Source organism: Chrysochloris asiatica, unplaced genomic scaffold (genome assembly GCF_000296735.1).
Source record: "Chrysochloris asiatica unplaced genomic scaffold, ChrAsi1.0 scaffold00011, whole genome shotgun sequence".
NCBI lineage: Eukaryota > Metazoa > Chordata > Mammalia > Afrosoricida > Chrysochloridae > Chrysochloris > Chrysochloris asiatica.
The window spans coordinates 29,305,465-29,319,502 of record NW_006408529.1 but is presented as its reverse complement, the minus strand read 5'-3'; positions in this window follow the sequence as shown (position 1 = coordinate 29,319,502).

Below are 14,038 nucleotides of genomic sequence, written 5' to 3'. Positions count from 1 at the left end.
TTTCTGTTCAGCTATTGGACCTTTCATTTCTTCCATTTGCTTTAGCATCTTTATGCTGGAGAGCAAGGTTAGTATCTCTTCTGTCATCCATTTTTACCTTTTCCTTTTTTCTTGTCTTCTTAATGACTTTTTGCTTTCTTCCTGTATGATGTTCTTGATGTCATCCCACAACTCATCTGGTCTTCAATCTTTAGTGTTTAATGTATCAAATCTGTTCTTCAGATGATCTCTAAATTCAGGTGGAATATATGCAAGGTCAGATTTTGGCTCTCATGGACTTGCTTTCATTTTCTTCAGCTTCAGTTTGAATTTGCATATGAGCTATTGATGGTCTGTTCCACAGTCTGCTGCTGGCCTTGTTTTAACTGATGATATGGAGCTTTTCCATCGTCTTTTTCCACAGACATAGTCAATTTTATTTCTATGTATTTCATTTGGTGAGGTCCACGTGTACAGTCATGTCTTATGCTGTCTAAAGAAGGTATTTGAAATGAACAAATCATTGATTTTGCAGAATTCTATCATGTGATCTCCAGCATCATTTCTATCACCAAGGCCATATTTTCCAACTACTAATTCTTCCTCTTTGCTCCCAACCTTTGCATTCCAACCACCAATAATTATCAATATATCTTGATTGCATGTTTGATCAATTTCAGATTGAAGAAGTTGGTAGAATTCTTCTATTTCATCCTCACTGGCTTTAGAGGTTTTTTTGTGTAAATTTGAGTAATAGTGGTATTAACTGTGCTTTCCTGTAGGCACATGGATATTATCCTATCATAAACAGCATTGTACCTCATGACTGATCTGGATATGTTCTTTTTGACAATAAATGCAACACCATTCCTCTTCAATCTGTCATTTCTGGCATAGTAAACCATGTGGTCATCAGATTCAAAATGGCCAATACCAGTCCATTTCAGCTCACTAATGGCTATGATATAGACATTTGTGCATTCCATTTCATTTTTTACAACTTCCAGTTTTCCCAGATTCATACTTTGTACATTACTTATTCCAATTTTCAAAGGATGTTTACAGCTGTTTCTCTTCATTTTGAGTTGTGCCCCATCAGCAAATGACGGTCCCGCGGGCTTTTCTCCCATGGGCTTTACTCCATTCATGTCATCATGGTCAACTCTACTTTGAGGAGGCAGCTTTTCACTGTCGCATTTTGAGTGCCTTCCAACCTGATGGGTTCATTTTCCAGCACTATATAGGACAGTGTTTCTCTGCTATCCATAAGGTTTTCAGTGACTAAATATTCGGAAGTAGTTCGTCACTCCTTCTTCCTAATCTTTGTCTGGAAGCTCATCTGAAACCTGTCCACCATGGGTGACCCTGCTGGTATTTAAAATACCGGTGGCATAACTTTCAGAATCACAGCAACTCACAAGACTCCACAGTACAACAAACTGACAGACGAGTGGTAGCCATTATTAATAGCATAGCTCAAAAAACAGAAAAAAATCAAATGTTGGTGAGGGAGTGGAGACTCTGGAACCCTCTGACACTGCTGGTTGTTGTTGTTGTTATGTGCCGTGGAGTCGGAACCGACTCATAGCGACCCTGTACAGGGTTTCCGAGGGTGTAAATCTTTACGGGAGTAGAAAGCCTCATCTTTCTCCCGCGGAGCAGCTGGTAGTTTCGAACTGCTGACCTTGAGGTTCACAGCCCGAGTCGTAACCACTACGCTACCAGAGACACTGCTGGTAGGAGATTAAAATGTTGCAACCACTGTGGAAAATAGTATGGCACATCCTTCAACAGTTAGAAATAGAAATCGAAATGACCCAGCAATCCCTATATTTGGTATATATCCTAAAGAAATAAGAGCACATCTGTATTCATCCCAGACCCCTGGTGTGATGCTGTAGAATTAGCACTGGACTAGGAACCATAAAGTTAGCAGTTCAAACTCACCAGCTGGTCCTTGGAAACCTTATACCTGGTCACTATGTATTGGAACCAACTCTATAGCACTTAACAACAACAAAAGGACACTGAAAATTTAAATAAAATCATAAGTCAAGTGGGTCCAATGAACATATATAGAACACTCAATGAAACATCAGAAAAATGCAAAATCTTCTCCAGTGCATGTGCACCATTTTCTAGAATAGATCATATGCTAGTACACAAAACAAGACTCAATTACTTTAAAAAGATTGAAATTATTCAAAGCATCTTCACTGATCATAATTGCATGAAGCTAGAAGTAAGCAACCAAAAAAATTAGGAGAAAAATAGAAATTAAATAATAAACTACTGAAAAACAAACTATTGAGTCATACAACAAATCAAAAGTGAAATTTAAGAAAATTCTTAGAATTAAACAAACTGAGAACAATATTTTAAGACCTTTGGGACACAGTAAATGCACTATTCAGAGGGAAATTTATAGCAACAAAAACCACCACATTGGTGGCGGTGGTGGTATGCCATGGAATTGGTTCCGACTCAACCCTGTACTGGGTTTCTGAAGCTAAAAATCTTTCTGGGAGCAGAAAGTATCTTCTTCCTTCCACAGAGTGGCTGGTAGATTAGAACTGCTAAACTTTTGGTTAGCAGCTCAGTTCATACTACCAGAGCTCTTTAAATACCCACATTATGAAAGAAGAAATGTCTAACATTCTGACCTTAAACTTACAACTTAAACACATAGAAGAGCAAAAGAAAGCTTAAAGCTGTCAGACTAAAAGGAAATAATAATAAACATGAGTGCAAATATAAATGAAACAGAAAAAATATTACACAGAATCAACAAAACCAATGTTGGTCTTTGAAAGGACAAATAAAATAGACAAACTACTGGCTAGATAAGACAAGAAAAACGAGATGAAGAAGATCGTAAGTCATTACTATGAAAAATTAAACTCCAACACATTTTAAAACTAAAGAAATGGAGAAATTTCTAAAAACACACTACCTATCAAAATTCACACAAATAAAGGTAGAAAACATAAACAAGAGATAGAAGCTATTTAAAAATAATTGCAAACAAATAAGAAAACCAAACACTGGACTGCAAGGTCAATTTGTTGGCTCAAGCTCACCAACCACTCCTTAGAAACCTTATATAGGGTCACTATGACTCGGAACCGACTTGATAGCACTTAACAGCAACAACAATAACAGATTTTGCAGATTTCTCACATTCAGAGAATAGTTGAAATCAGTCCTACTCAATGTCTTCAAAAACCAAAAAGGGGAAGGAACACCACCAAACTCTTTATATCAAGCCAGCACTACTCTGATATCTAAACCAGACAAAAACATCACAAAAAAAGAAAATTTCAGACCAATAATTCTTATGAACATAGATACTAAAATCTTCAATAAAATTCTAGGCAACAGATTTCAGCAGCGTATCAAAAATAAAATCATGCACCATGATAAAGTGGGATTGCTACCAGGCTTAAAAGTGTGATTTAATATTAGAAAACAAATCAATGTAATCCACACATTAAAAAAAAAGAAAGAAAGATATGATCAGATAATGAGATGCAAAAAAAAGGTATTTGGTAAAATTCAACCCTCTATCCTAATGAAAACTGTCAGCAAAATAGGGGTAGAAGAAACATTTCTCAAAATAATTAAGCACATACCAACTTGATGGCACTTAATAATATGAAACCAATGGACCCCTGGGGTACCATAGGATAAGCACTGAACTGCTAACCACAAGGTCAGCAGTTTAATCCTACAAGCTGCTCCATAGGAGAAAGATGGGCCTTTTTGTTCCCAGAAAGAATTTAAAGCCTTGAAAGCCCTATACAGGGTTGTTATATGAGTTAGAACCAACCTGATGGCACTTCATAACAACAAAAAAGAATTGCAACCTCAGAAATCCTATATAATTAGCTATGAGTTAGAATTAACTCAGTAGCAGTGGGTTCTCTTACTATGCCAGACCAATTAGAGAAGACTCCATGCATTTGAATTATAGTGTTGGTAAAGAATGTTGAAAGTACCCGGGACTGCCAAAAGAACAAGCAAATCTGTCTTGGAAGAATTAAGCACAATGCTCCTTAGAAGTGAGGATGGTTAAACTTTGTCTCAGACACTTTGGAAATTTTGTCTAGAGGGACCAGTACCTGGGAAAGAACACCATGCTTGGCAAAGCAGAGGATCAATGAAAAAAAAGACCCCCCAAGGAGATGGATTCACATAGTGATTACAATAGACTCAAGTGTAACAATTGTGAGAATGATGCAAGACTTGGCAGTGTTTCATTCTGTGTACCTAAGTATGGTTGCTTTGGATCATAGCTGACTTGACTCCACCTAACAACAACAATGCAAATGACTAGTCAACATTACACTAAACAGAGAAAGCCTTTCATATGAGAATGGAACTAAGACAAGGTGTCCTTTATTGCCATTCATATTCAACACTGCACTAGGAGTCTAAGCCAGAACTATAAGATAAGAAAGAAAAATGAAATGCATTCAAATTGGAAAGGAAGAAGTAAGTATCTCTATTTGTGAATGATGTTATTGCATACATGGAAGATCCTAAAGATTCTGCAAGGAGACTTCTGAAACAAATTGAAAAAGTTAGCAATGTTATAGAATACACAATCAGTACACAAGTCAGTTGGCTTCCTCAACATTAACAAAGACTACGCTGAAAACAAATCATGCAAATAATATCATTTATAATAGCTCCCAAACTGCTAATACAGTTAAAAATTACAGCAGGGACTTAAAAGACTTATACAAGGGATCTTCAAAAAATCATGGAAAAGGGAATCAAAAGAAAATGGAATTTTCCCAGAAACTCTTGGAACCCCCTTGTACATTAAAACGCTATAATCAGAGATGAAAAGAGACCTACCAAACTGGGAAGACAGTCCGTGCTTATGGATTGGCAGGCTTAACATAGTGAAAATGGCACTTCTACCTAAAGTAATTTATAGAAACAATAATATTAGAATAAATTTCTAATAATGTTTTTTACTGAAATATAACTAATGACCAACTTTATTTGGGAAGGAATGAAACTTCAGTAGTCCAAGAGATGTAAGCATAGAGCTTTGCTATTTTCCTTAAACATTGCTTGTATGCAATCAAGATGTATTGATCATTACTGGTGATTGGAAGGTTGGGAACAAAGAGGAAGGATCAGCAGTTGGTCATGACCTTAGTGATAGAAATGATGCTGGACATCGTATGATAGAATTCTGCAAAATCAATGATTTGTTCATTTCAAATACCTTCTTTACACAGTATAAGAGACGATTATGCACATGGACCTCACTAGAGGGGATACACAGAGATCAAATTGACTATATCTGTGGAAAGAGATGATGGAAAATCTCTATATCATCAGCCAAAACAAGGCCAGGGACAGACTGTGGAATAGACCATCAATTGCTCATATGCAAATACAGACTGAAGCTGAGGAAAGTGAAAATAAGTCCACAAGAGCCAAAATATGACTTTGAGTATATCCCACCTGAATTTAGAGATCATTTTAAGAAAACATTTGATACATTAGACACTAAAAAACCAGAAGAGTTGTGGGATCGCATCAAGAACATCATACAGGAAGAAAGAAAAAAGTCATTAATAAGACAAGAAAGAAGGAAAAGATAAAAATGGATGTCAGAAGAGACTCTGAAACTTGCTCTCCAGCATAGAGATGCTAAAACAAACATAAGCAATGAGGAGGTCCAGTTAGGAATCGGGCTGTGAAACGCAAGGTCAGCAGTACGAAACTACCAGTGGTTCCGCGGGAGAAAGATGAGGCGTTCTGCTCCTGTAAAGATTTACAGCCTCAGAAACCCTGTACAGGGTCGCTATGAGTCAGAACCGACTCCACGGCACTTAACAACAACAAGAGCTGAACAGAAAATTTCAAAGGTCAGTCCTAGAAGACAACATCATCAAATATTACAAGGAAATGCGCAAAGATCTGAAATCAGAAATGTTTATCTTAGAGAACCTTTAATATTTTCTTAAGGTCCTCCTGTTTCCTTGTAGAATCTCAGTGAGTCAGCTATATAGTCAGTGTTTCAGGCAACATTGAAAGTGGCTGGAATAATACAAAGTACTTCAGCAGGCATTTCCAACATATTTTGAGCAATAAATGGGTATATTAAAAGATAATATTTAAAAATACGTAGATTTTTCTTGGACTTAATTTTCATAATAGCAATACATTATAATAAATTGTTGTTGTTGTTAAGTGCCATTGAGTCAGTTCTGACTCATAGCGACACTGTATTAGGTTTCGGAGGAGTAACTGGTGAGATTGAACCACCGGACCTTGGGATTTAATCCTACCTTGTGGTTGAGTGCTTATCCTACAGTGCCATACAAAAACTCTAATTGCAATACACACTGTTGTTAAGTGCCATTGAGTCAAATTAGTGTCAACTCATAGCGACTGTGCATAGGGTTTCCAAGGAGGGATGGAGAGTTTGAACCACCCACTTTGTGGTTCAAACTGATCTTTTGGTCCAGTGCTTTATCCCACAGTGCCATATCAGCACTTCAATATATATAATAACATGGAATCTGAGGTATGCACATAACAATAAGTGTTATATACAGACTTCAACTCCACACAGTTTGATTTCAGAGTCTATGTATAGATGCCAATATGCTATGATGCTTTGAATGTTGATGGAAAAAGTAGAGATACTTCATAAACTAGCAACCCATTTTCTTGGCTAAAAGAAAGTTAAAAGATACACTAAATACAGGAAAATAGAGCAGAAATATAAAGCAGGTTATGGTTCTACTATAGGAAACATTCAGTAGTTGACTATAAGATTGTATTTAATTTCTTTTGATAGAGATTATCATTAAAAATTTCTCCCACACGAAGATGATTAAAAGAAAAACATTTAGAGTTTTATATTATGTATATATTGCTGCTGTTGTAAAGTGCCGTCAATTTGTTTCCAACTCATAGAAACCCTGTATAGGGTTTCCAGAGAGTGCCTGGTGAGCTTGAATTGCTGAGTTTGCAGTTCAAACCAACCTTAAGGTTGAGTGCTTATCCTATGACGCCACACCAGGAATCCTTTTTGTACATTTGCATATAGAATTTCATTAAACACATACACACACATACACAAATGCACCCATTATATATAATGTACTCTGATTCATTTTTAAAAAACAAAACAGCATATCTTTTAAAAATGAAAGACACATCTATAAGCACATGTAATACTTCATCTTTCAACTTCAGCTCTTCTATCAAAATAAACTACTCCTGAGTCTTGAATTTTGGTGCCTAAATTCTAACTGATGGATTAAAAAATAAAATAGCCCAAGTTCAGTACTGCTTAACATTTTATCCATAACTGCACAGAAGACATTTGCTGGCGGATGGTGAAGGCCAACACCTTGGAACCTGTGATTAGAATTCACGATGATTGTGGTATAATAGGAGAAGATAAGAAAATAATGTAATTTAATTAAATAGGACCAAGTGCCAAACAATTTTCTAAGGTGAAAAATAAGTAAGTGTGCAAATTCATGATAAGAAATGGCTGAACATTTCAAATGATGACAAGAACTGATCACAAAATCAAAAGCTGAATGACTCAACCATGTATTTCACACAGAGTATGAAACAAGTTTAAGTATAGAGAAATCTTTAGGTAACATCCTAATATATAAGATTAATAAATGCTTATATTATTGTTAAGTGCTGTCAAGTCAGTTCCAACGCATAACGACCTTGTATTGGGTATCCAAGGAGTTGCTGGTGGGTTTAAACTGCTGACCTTTTAGTTAACAGTCCAGTGTGTATCCCACAGTACCACACCAGGACTCCATAACTGCTTATATCTACAATAACAATTTATTTAACAACTAATATATTTTAAGCAGGGAGTGTGGAGGCTCCATAAGCTCTGAACTGTGAACCACAAGGTCTACAGTTTGAGCCCACTAGTCGCACCATGAGAGAAAGATGAAGCTTTCTGATGGCAAAAATTACAGTGTTGGAAACCTTATGCAGCGTCACTGAGTAGGAATGACTCCATGGCACTTAACAACAACAACAAAATATATCAAAGGAGGGTGGTACCACTGAACAATAAACACTAGACTGCCAACCACAAAGTCAGCGGCTGGAGTCCACCAGCCACTCAGCAGGAAGAGATGAGGCATTCTGCTTCTGCAAAGATACAGCCCTGGAAACCCAGCATAAAGTCACTATAAGTCGGAATCAATTGTTGGCACATAACAACAATATATAACAGGAATTGTATTAATATGAAAAATGAGCCTGGCATGGTGCTATGGAATGAGCATTGGACTATTAACCACAAGTGCAGCAGTTGAAACCCACCGGCTACTCTGGGAAACCCTATAAAGGGTCTCTATGAGTTGACTCCAGAGCACACAACAATGATGACATTAACATGACTAAGGTGAAACCAACCATTTAAGTGACTATAAGAATTTCAGAAGAACTTAAAGAAGATTCAGAAGTGATATTATGAAAGTATTTTAATAACTGAAATATAAGTAACTAAAAATTAAATTCTTTACTCTAAAATAACATTTATCCTGAGAAAGAGGGGGAAAAACAGATGAGGATTCTTCATTACCATGAATTTAACATAATAATGTAAATGGCTTTTGGGGAATCAAATTCTCTAGGAAAAAATGGAACATAAATTTAAGCACAGATACATTTCTGTTTTTAGATCATATTTTATAAAATCAAAAAATATTTTGATAAATATCTGTGGCCTCTCTCTAATTGATGGGGTCAAAAATAGCTCTGGAACCTTGGAAGACTTTTCTGTTGTTAGAAGAGTGTTTGTGATTTGTGTTTTGCTAACTATGCTTCGCAGAGCATACACTTTGCAAACATGGGGATATTCCTGTTATGCAAAGGGACTTTGAAAAGTTAATGAAAAAATTGCATTAAAAGAAAATGGAATGTTTCCACAAAGTTTCTGAAATCTCCTTGTATCTGGGAAATGTCTGCCATGCTAGAAATGATTGATTGTTGATATTCTGATTGTCTGAAAATAGTCATCTGCAGAAGAGCCATGCTATAGGCATTAGTTTGTATTGAGAGTTCACTGCAAGCCCCAAAGTTTTCCTGTAAATTTGAAAGCATTGTTACTCTTCTTCTTATTGTTGTTGTTAGGTACAATCAAGTTGCTACCGATTCATGGCGACCTTATTCACAACAGAACAAAATGCTGCCCAATCCTGTTACAATCTCACAATTAATTCTTGCTACATCTGAGACCTCCTGGCTAATCTTATTAGCAACAAAAATGTCTTTGATTTCAAAATTAAACCTATTAAAAGATAAATCCAACCATATTGTCATTGTTAGGTGATGTAGAGTCACTTCCTCAGGGAAACATGTGGAGAGGAGGGTGGTATACTACCTGTGTGGGCCATAATTTCTTGTCATCTGTTTAAGCATGCATGGGCATTCCTAATTTAATTGTACATCCACACTTTGTCTATGTATTGACATATATAATAAATTATGACATAGAATTGTTAAAAAAAACCATTCATTTGAAATATGTAGGGCAAATCTTCAGTGTTTTGACTGCACTATGAGACTCTTTCTTTTAGAAATTATTTCAGCTATATTAATGGAATTTAAGTTTAAGTAATTTAAAATGGATTCTTTCAGAGAAGGAATAGTGAATCTTCAAATTACATCTTCTGCATAGGCTCTTTTGTACTCCTTGAAAAACCAATTGTTCATACCAAGAACACTTAAAATGATAAATACATTTAGATACAATACATTTTCTAATTGTTACTTGTTGTTTTAGATGGAGTTCCCAATTATACAGTAAGAAGGATAAAAACATTTCTTAATTATATTTGAGAGTCAGATACAGATGAAAGTTTAGCTTTGGCTATTGAGGATTGTTTAAAACTGACAGTTGGAATCCACCCAGTATCCCTGTAAGAACATGACAATCTACTTCCATAAAAACACAGTCTAGGAAATCCTATAAGGAAATTTTACTTTTTTTGTTTCAAGTGGCTATAAATTGGAATTGACTCATTTTAATGTAACCCAACAATAACAACAAAGATGAAAATCCAGTTCACTGTCTAAATCAACATTTTTTAACTTTTTAGTTTATGATATTATCAATTCATATGAAAATATGAACTACCACACAGATTGAGAAATCCTTATTTATATCTAACGTCGCTACTCACTGAAATGTTCCTGTCAGGTCATGTCCAGTATTAAGGGCTGACACTGTCTGTTGGAATGTGGCATTTTTCAAATTAATATTTTTTTTTATAATACAACCACTAGTTTCCTGTCAGTTTATCATACTGTGGTGAGTTGTATATTGCTATTATGCTAGAAGTTATACCACCAATATTTTAAATTCCAGGAGCTTCATCTGTGATGGACAGAGTTCAGTGGATATTCCAGACTAAGACAGAGTAGAAAGTAGAAGAGGCAGACCGCTTCTGGAAAGCTAGCCACTGAAAACCTTATGAATAACAGTGGAAAACTCTCTGATACAGTAATGGAACATGAGCCATTCAATTTCAAAGGCACACAAAATATGACTGGAGAAGAGCTGCCTCCTCAAAATCATTGTCCTTAATTAATGGTGTAGATGAATCAAAACTTTCAGGATGTTCTTTCTTCTTGTTGTTGTTGGTTTTTTGTTTGTTTGTTTTCCCAAGATGTTCTTTTACTGATGGGGCACAACTCAAAATCAGAACAAATCGCTGTAAACAACTACTAAGAATCAGAATGTGGACTGTAAAAATAAAATGGAACACATAAAGATTGATGTACGAGGTAGGCTTTAGTGAGCTAAAATGGACTAATATTGGCAATTTTGAATTGGACAATCATATAGATTACTATGCCAAGAATGACAAATTGAAGAGGAAAAGCATTGCATTAATCATCAAAAAGGGCATTTCAAGGTCCATTTCTGATAGAATAATATCTACACAGCACAACAAAGACCAGTTAATATGACAATGATTCAAATACATAAAGTTTGGTTCTATGGGTTAATGTATCAGACTGCAAAGTTTCTTTGAACTGTAACGTCGGTGGTTCAAGCTCACCAATCGCTCATTGGAAACCCTATACATAACTAACTCAATGGCACTTCACAACAACACAACATTAAAGTCACTGATGATGAAACTGAATAATTCTAATTCTTCTGTCTGAAATTGATCAGACATGCAATTAAGATACATTGGCTAATGCTGGTGAATGGAATGTGAATGCTAGAAACAAAGGGGTAGGATCAGTGCTTGGAAAATATGGTTTTGGTGATAGAAATGAAGCTGGTTTCACATGATAGAATTTTGAAAGACCAACAATTTTTCATCACAGGTACCCTTTTTTTCAATAACATAAACTGACTATACACATGGACCTCGCCAGATGGAACACACAGAAATCAAACAGACTACATCTGTGGGAGGAGATCATGGAGAAGTTCAATGTCATCAGCCAAAACAAGGACAGGAAATAATTGTGGAAAAGATCATCAATTTCTCATAGGCAAGTTCAGGCTGAAACTGAAGAAAATTAAAACAATTCCATGAAAGCCAACATATGACTTTGCTTATATACAACCTGAGTTAAAAACCATATTCAAGATCAAAGTTCAAAGGAGTTGAGGGATAAAATAAAAAACATCATACATGAAGAATGCACACACACACAAAAAAGTTTAAAGATAGGAAAGAGAAAAAAGACAAAATATATGTCAAAGAGAAAATGAACGTTGCTCTTGAACATAGAGAAGAAAAATGACTGGACAAAATGATGAAGTCAAGGAACAAAACAGAAAATTTCAATAGGCAGTGTGAGAAAATAAAGTCAAGTATTAAAATGAAATGTGCAAAGACCATTTCAGAAAACCAAAAGGGAGGAACATTCTCAGCATTTCTCAAGCTGAAAGAACTGAAGAAAAATTCATGTCTAAGGAGTGCCATTGTAGGCTGGAAGGTCAGCAGTTCAAACTCACCAGCTTACCTTCAGAAACCTTATACAGGGTTACTATAAATTGGGACCAACTCAATGTCAACAACAAGGTCAAAATATTGAATGAAGCAGGAAGCATCAAAAGAAAATGGAAGGTGTACACAGAGTGAATGTTCAAAAAGAACTTGTTGATGCTCAGTCATTTCAAGAGGTAGCATATGATCAAGAACCAATGGTATTGAAGGAAGAAGTCCAAGCTGCACTTAACACATTGGCAAAAAACAAGACTACAAGAATTGATGAAACTACACATTGAAATGTTTCAACAAACTGATGGAGCATTGGAGACATTCACTTGTCTATGTCAAGAAATTTGGAAAATAGCTACCTGACCAACCATTTGGAAGAGATCCACATATATACACATTTCAGAGAAAAATGACCCAACAGAATGCAAAAATAATCAAACAGGTACAATTTTTGCTGAAGATAATTTTAAAATGGTTTTAGCTGTGCATTGACAAGGAGCTACCAGAAATTTAAACTGGATTAGAAGAGGACATGGACAAATTAATATCATTAATAAAGTCAGATGAATCTTGGCTTAAAGCAGAGATTACCAGAAAGAGGTTTACCTGTGCTTTTTGGAATATGCAAAATATTTGACTGTGTGAATCATACCAAAGTATATATAACATTGAGAAAAATGGATATTACAGAGCTCTTAATTGTGCTCATAAAATACCTGTACATGGACCTGTACATGGCAGTTGTTGAGATTAAACAAGAGGATATTGAATACTTTAAAATCAGGAAAGGTATGTGCCAGGGTTATATTATTTTACCATTTTTAGTCAATCTGTATTCTGAGCAAATAATCTGAGAAACTGGATTATATGAAAAAACAAATCCAAAAATGTGGCGTCAGAATTGGAAGAAGACCAATCAAAAGCCTGAGATGTGCAGCTGGCACAACCTTGCTTACTAGAAGCAAAGACGACTTAAAGCACTTATTGAAGAAGATCAAATACTATATTATTCAGTATTGGCTATGCCTCAATGTAATGAAAACAAAACTCCTCACAATTTGATCAATAAGTAACATCATGATAGATGGAGAAAAGACTGAAGTTGTCAAATATTTCATTTAACTTGCTTGCACAATCAATCCTCATGGAAGCAGCTATCAAAAAATCAAATGATGTATTGTATTAGGCAAATCTGTTGCAAAAGACCTCTTTAAAGTACTAAAAAGCAAAGATGTCATTTTGAGAACTAAGGTGTGCCTCACTCAAGCCATAGTATTTTCAAGCCTCATATGCATGCAAAAGATAGACAATGAATAAGAAATAACGTAGAAATATTGAATTATGGTGTTGACAAAGAAAATTGAAAGTATTGTGGACTGCCAGAAAGAATAACAAGTCTTTTTGAAAGAAGTACAGCTGAGATGCTCATCACAAGTGAGGTTGGGGATATTGCCTGTCGCCTACTTTAGACATGATGATCCTTCAGGAAGGATCCCTCCCTGGAAGAGAACCTCATGATTAGTAAAGTGTAAGATCTACAAAAAAGAGACAGACCCCTAATGAGATGAATTGACATAGTGACAACTGCAATAGAATCAAACAACACTTGTGAGGATGGCCCAGAATCGGACAGTGTTTCATCCTGCTATACATAGGGTTGCTATGAGTAAGAACCAACCAGACAGCACCTAACAAAAACAACAAGAAGGTATCATATGAATTTTTCTATAATTTTGTAGTGTAATCCATACTGAAGGCTGTACTCTGATTTTCATCAGTAAGTAGTTTAAATCAAAAGGATACAACTTTGGCACACATCTTTCCTGATTTTAAACCATTCAATATCTCCTTGTTCTGTTCAAATAGCTGCTTTTTGTCTATGTACAGGTTCCTCATGAGCATAATTAAGAGCTCTGGAATACCAATTCTTCTCAATATTATGATTTTTGTAATGATCAATAATTTATAATGAGCCTAACAATCAAATGTCTTTGCATAGCAAATAAAGCTCAAGTAAACTGGTATTCTCTGCTTTTAGCCAACATCCATCAGATGTCAGCTGGGATATC